Source organism: Oryctolagus cuniculus, chromosome 7 (genome assembly GCF_964237555.1).
Source record: "Oryctolagus cuniculus chromosome 7, mOryCun1.1, whole genome shotgun sequence".
Lineage (NCBI taxonomy): Eukaryota > Metazoa > Chordata > Mammalia > Lagomorpha > Leporidae > Oryctolagus > Oryctolagus cuniculus.
In genome coordinates this window covers 123,561,490-123,567,813 of record NC_091438.1, presented here as the reverse complement: position 1 = coordinate 123,567,813, position 6,324 = coordinate 123,561,490, and the positions used below count along the sequence as shown (strand labels likewise).

General features: G+C 43.4%; 1 pseudogene; it reads right to left on the bottom strand.

Annotated features, from left to right (window-relative positions):
* Window positions 1-2,850: 2,850 nt before the first annotated feature.
* On the bottom strand, window positions 2,851-5,774 carry LOC100338998 (E3 ubiquitin-protein ligase RNF4 pseudogene; annotated as a pseudogene).
* Window positions 5,775-6,324: the final 550 nt, after the last annotated feature.

Here is a 6,324-nt window from a genome sequence, read left to right as displayed (position 1 = left end):
AGATTTTTGTGGAAGGTATAAGGTAGGGGTCTTGCTTCATGCTTCTGCATGTGGAAATCCAGTTTTCCCAGTACCATTTGTTGAATAGACTGTACTTGCTCCAGGAATTGCCTTTAGATCCTTGATCAAATATAAGTTGGCTGTAGATGTTTTGATTGATTTCTGATATTTCTATTCTGTTCCATTGGTCTATCCATCTGTTTCTGTACCAGTACCATGCTGTTTTGATTATACCTGCCCTGTAGTATGTCCTGAAATCTGTTAATGGGATCCCTCTGACTTTGTTTTTGAGGTACAAGATTGCCTTAGGTATTCAAGGTCTCCTGTGCTCCATGTGAATTTCAGCATCATTTTCCCAATCTGAGAAGAATGTCTTTGTTATTTTGATTGGTATAACATTGAATCTATAAATTGCTTTTAGGAGAATGGACATTTTGATGATATTGATTCTTCCATCCATGAGCATGGAAGATTTTTCCATTTTGGTATCCTCTTCTATTTCTTTCCTAAGATATTGTAATTCTCATTGTAGAGAACTTTGACATTCTTGGTTAAGTTTATACCAAGATATTTGATTGTTTTTGTAGCTATTGTGAATGGAATTGATCTTAGAAGTTCTTTCTCAGCCATGGCATTGCCTGTGTATACAAAGACTGTTGATTTTTGTGCGTTGATTTTATATCCTGCTACTTTGCCAAACTCTTCTATGAGTTCCAATAGTCTTTTAGTAGAGTTCTTTGGATCCCCTAAATAAAGAATCATATCACCTGCAAAGAGGGATAGTTTGAGTTCTTCCTTCCCAATTTGTATCCCCTTAATTTCTTTTTCTTGTCTAAGGGCTCTGGCTAAAACTTCCAGTACTATATTGAATAGCAGTGGTGAGTGTGGGCATCCCTGTCTGGTACTAGATCTCAGTGTAAATGTTTCCAACTTTTCCCTATTCAACATGATGCTGGCCATGGGTTTTTCATAAATTGCCTTGATTGTGTTGAGGAATGTTTTTTTCTATAACCAATTTGCTTAGAGTTTTCATCATGAAACGGTGTTGTATTTTATCAAATGCTTTCTCTGCATCTACTGAGATAATCATATGCTTTTTCTTCTGCAGTTTGTTAATGTGGTATACCATGTTGATTGATTTGCGAATGTTGATCCATCCATGCATACCAGGGGTAAATCCCAGTTGGTCTGGGTGGATGATCTTTCTGTTATTGCATTCTATTGCCCAGAATTTTATTGAGGATTTTTGCATCCATGTTCATTGTTCTGTAATTCACTTTATCTGCTGCATCCTTTCCAGGTTTAAGAATTAAGGTGATGCTGGCTGCATAAAAAGAATTTGGGAGGATTCCCTCTCTTTCAATTGTTTTGAATAGTTTGAGAAGAATTGGAGTTAGTTCTTTAAATGTTTGGTAGAATTCAGCAGTGATTCTATCCAGTCCTGGGCTTTTCTTTGCTGGGAGGACCTTTATTACTGATTCAAATTCTGACTCGGTTATGGGTCTGTTTAGGTTTTTTATGTCTTCATGTTTCAATTTAGGAAGGTTGGTTGTGTCCAGAAGTTTATCCATTTCTGATAGATTTCCCTGTTTGCCGATATACAACTCTTTGTAGTAATTTTGATGACTCTTTTTATTTATGGTGTCTGTTGTTACATTCCTTTTTTCATCTCTTATTTTATTGATTTGGGCCTTTTCTCTCCGTTTTTTTTAGTTAGTTTGGCCAATGGTGTGTCAATTTTGGTTTCGTTTTTTCAAAAAATCAGCTCTTCATTTTGCTGATCTTTTGTAATTTTATTCAATTCTGTTGATTTCTTTAATTTTAATTATTTCTTTTCTCCTACTAGTTTTGCGTTTGGTTTGCTGTAGTTTTTCTAGATCCTTGAGATGCATTGATAGCTCATTTATTTGGTGCCTTTCCAATTTCTTGATGTAGGCACCTATTGCTATAAACTTTACTGTAACTCTCCTTTTGCTGTATCCCATAAGTTTTGATATGTTGTGTTGTTATATTCATTTACTTCCAGAAAGTTTTTTATTTCTCTTTTGATTTATTCTAAGACTCTCTGTTCATTCAGGAGTATGTTGTTTAGTCTCCACGTGTTTGCATATGCTCTAGGGATTTCTGAGTTGCTAATTTTCAGCTTCATTCCATTGTGGTCTGAAAAGATTCATGGTATGATTTTGATTCTTTTGAATTTGCTGAGACTTGATTTATGGCCTAATATGTGGTCAATCCTAGAGAAAGTTCCATGCACTGCTGAGAAGAATATGTATTCTTTAAGTGTAGAATGAAGAGTTCTGTAGATATCTGTTAGACCCATTTTGACTATAGTGTCAATTAAATCTGCTATTTCCTTGTTGATCTTCTGTCTGGTTGATCTTTCCATTGCTGAAAGTGGAGCAATGAAGTCCTCAATACTATTGTATTGGAGTCTAAGTCTCCCTTTAAGTTCCTTAACATATATTTTAAATAGCTCGGTGCCCTATAATTAGGTGCATATAAGTTTATAATAGTTACATCTTCCTATTGAATTGATCCCTTAATCATTATATAGTGCCCCTCTTTGTCTCTCTTAACAGTTTTTGTGTTAAAGTTTATTTTGTCTGATATTAAGAAGGCTACATCAGCTCTTTTTTTGTCTGTTGGCATTGAAGATCTTTTTCCAACCTTTCACTTTCAGTCTGCATGCATCTTTGTTGGAAAGATGTGTTTCTTGTAAGCAACAAGTAGATGGGTTTTGTTTTTTAATCCAGTCAGCCAATCTGTGTTTTTAACTGGAGAGTTGAGGCCATTTACATTCAATGTGACTATTGATAAGTAGTAACTTTGCCCTGCCATTTTTCTAAGTTTTTTTTTTTTTTCAAATTAATGGTTTTATTTCCACCTTTAACACTAGCAGAGGAGTCCAAGACAAACTGATGTTTGTGGATACAGTTTAAACGCAACAAAGAGCGAGCTGAACTATGTACACTGAAGATGAGAAAAGGGTTTTCTCACACCAGCCTTTTCCTGGTTTGCAGTTTCGGAAGAAACGAAACATATTTTCCCCCAACTGAATTTAGGAAGAAGTAACACAACTTTTATGACCAACCACTTAAGTTGTAAGGATAAAACTTAAATTCTGAAATGGGTGTCACTGTATCAATTTGTCAGCTGGCTGTATGGTTACCTTGACTCCTAGTGTATCATTCCAACACAACAAAGAAGCATTTCCATGAAGCCCAGAGGGAGCTTAATGGCAGCGGCACCCAACCAGAGTGCCAAAGAGCTACATGTCAAAATAACTGGTGCTGTGATCCCATGCTCTTTGACTCCAAGTAGAAAATTATTACTTTCATTCACACTAACTGCCAAGTGAGCCAAAAAGTTAAAAAGTCAGAAGGAAGAATAAAACTATTTTCTTCACACACAGGAGGGACACTCCGTCAGCCCCATAAAGTTCTGTGCTGAGTCCCTGCTCCTTCAGAGCGGTGATCTGAAGGCCAGTTATTGCTATCAAAGCCAGAATGGCCCCTCTCTCATGAAGACGTTTCACACGAAAAGGCTGTGGGTCTGGCTTGAAGCCCTCTGAGGAAGGGGAGGTATACAGGTGGAGGCAGGCTGGCACTGCCAGGCCTCTCCCCTACCACTACCCCCACGCCCTGTCCTGTCAGGCTGCTCAGGCCACGCTACTGCCCTCTGAGAGAACCTGAGGTCCCCACGTGCCTGTGCACTGGAGCAGAGGTTGTTACCTGGGTGCCTCGGGATGAATAAGTCGCCATGGTTTGCCACCCAAAGCCTGTGTAGCAGTCAGAAGCCCAAGGACCAAAGCCCGCTTGGCCAGAAGAGCAGCTTCTGATATAAACACCAGCTGGTGGGGGTTGATGGGCAAGCCAAGCCAGTGCCAAGTCAGGTGGGCCATGTTCCTTGAAACAGGGAGTGACAGTGCCTTGGACAGAAGGATGGAAGTGAGCGACTGGCTGATTAAGGCCACAACACTGCCACCACCTCCCAGGGTCTACTGAACTTGGGCAGACACAGGCAGCTGGAAGCAAGGACTGGAGGACACGTGGTGGCAAACACAGGACAGATTTTACCAGAAGAGAGGGCACCCAAACATGTGCCTGCCCTATTTACCTCCTAGTCCTGTGCCAGGTGACAAACTTTGAAGCATGGGTAAGGTTCCTGAGAACAGTTGGTGAGCAGAGATAAGGTGGATGGGCACTGCTCCTCAGGAGACATCAGGCCTCTGGGGAGGACACTAACAGTGCTACATATCCTGGGCTGCTGACAAGTAGGTAAAGAACGGGCTTTATTACACTTTTTCGTTCTTAGAAAACAGGGGGTTTGCCCTGCAGAGGTTCTCCTGATTTGCAGAAAACACTGCACATCTGAATAAGGTGCAGGCAGAATCACAGGGTTATCTCCAACTCTCAAGCAAAGAAAGAAGTCCAGGGGTTGGTCTTTCATGCCTCAGAGACTGCTCTTGCACCTGGGATCCTCGGGCTGGGTGGACTGTGTCTGGCTTGTCACTGTGTGGCAGGTAGGCTGGTCCACCTACAGGCAGATGCCAGAAAAGAATGCAGTGTGCCCCAGCTCTTGGGCACACTACCCAAACAGGGAAATTTTCTTGGCAAATGTGGAGGTCCCAGAAACAGGCTATAGCCACAACTCTCAATTCCAATAGGTCTGACTCCCTTTCTCCTACTCTGGAACCAGACTACCCCAGAGAAGAGACATAGAGTGTGGCCAAGAAGGGCCCCTGGGCCCAGTTCCAGAGCGTCAAACTGGAGATAACAGGATCTAGGAGGGGTCTGGAAACGAAAGAGCAGTTTACATATCACATGTTGGTTCTCAAGCAGTCCTCCCGAGCTCAGGAAGTTGGAGGCAGATACCACGTGGAGAACCAGCTAGGCTCTCTCTCTGTCCATTCGTCTCTCCTGAGCAGCTCTGAGCACTTCATATATAAATGGGGTGGTAGCGTTTGTGGTTGATCTTTTTCCTACAAGTTGGGCAAGTGTTAGCATTCTTAAGGGAATCATGGAGGCACTGGCTACAGAAGACATGGCCACATTCTGTAGAAACAATGAGACGTCCATTCTGCACAATCTCAGAGTATCCGTCCATGCAGATGGGACAGCTCACAGTGCCAGAGGGCCTGAACCCTGCAGCTCCTTCCACCCTGGCATTTCTGGAAGTGTGGGTGGTCACATACACGTCTCTGTCCCTGGACAGCTCCTCCTCGTCACTGCTCATCACGCAGCTGTCAGCATGGTCTTGGAGCAGCCTCCGTGCATTCTTCCTTGGCCTCCTCCTTTCATCAATGATCACCACGGAGTCATTGTGAGTCAGGTCAACCACCACGGGCTCTAAAGATTCACAGGTGAGGTTCACGATCTCATCTCCAGCAGTTTCCACAAGCTCTATGGGTTCTGCTTCCAAGGAGATCTTGCGGGTAGAAGCTGCTTCCCGAGTTCGCTTCTGGGCTTGTCTAGAATTTACTGTCCCACCACGATGCTTTCTAGTACTCATTGTGCTTAGAAAGGAACTGTGTCTGTGTAGAGGTGTGCCAAGAAGGTGGGTGTTCAACCACTTACGCCACCTGCATACACATCCTCGGGTTTGCAGAAGAATTTGGATCCGGGCAGCCTTCCAGTATCAAGTCTCGGAGCTGCTCCGGTCTGGGAGGCGCTGCCACCACTGTACTGGAGCGAGGAAGCACCTTTAAGCGGCTGAGGAGAAGCCCCTGAGCCAGGCGCCACCGCCTCCACAGCAATCCACTTCCGCTCCCGAGGCCTAGGCCCCTCCAAGTTATTTTTAATATATGCTATGAACTTCCTGTGGTTTTTTACTGAGAGATTTTCTTCCTTTACCTTCTTTCATATTGATGGCCGTGTTTCTGTGTTTCCGTGTATAACATATCTTTAAGCATCTTTTGCAGGGCTGGATGAGTGGTGACAAATTCTTTCAATTTCTGTTTGCTATGAAAGGTCTTCATTTCACTTTCATTCCTTGTGGATCCCAAAGCTACCATACCGACCTTTTGATGATAGGAAAGGGGGCGACGATGAGTCTCTCTGGCTACTTCCTGCTGACTGGGGACGTTGTCTACAGGGGCCTGCTGGGGGTATCTTGGGGCTCCGCAAGGAGGGAAGGCCTACACTTCCGGGAATGGAGAGGCCTACTTCCAGGGAAGAAAGTCCTTGTCAAGGTCCCCGCGGGTGCCTAAAGGTCAACCAGTGAGGATCAGACCCACCTCAACCTTTAACCCCCATGCCCTGAATCTATAAAAGGAGCTCTCCCAATCTCTGACTTCCCCAGCCCCCACTCTGTTGCTCTGTT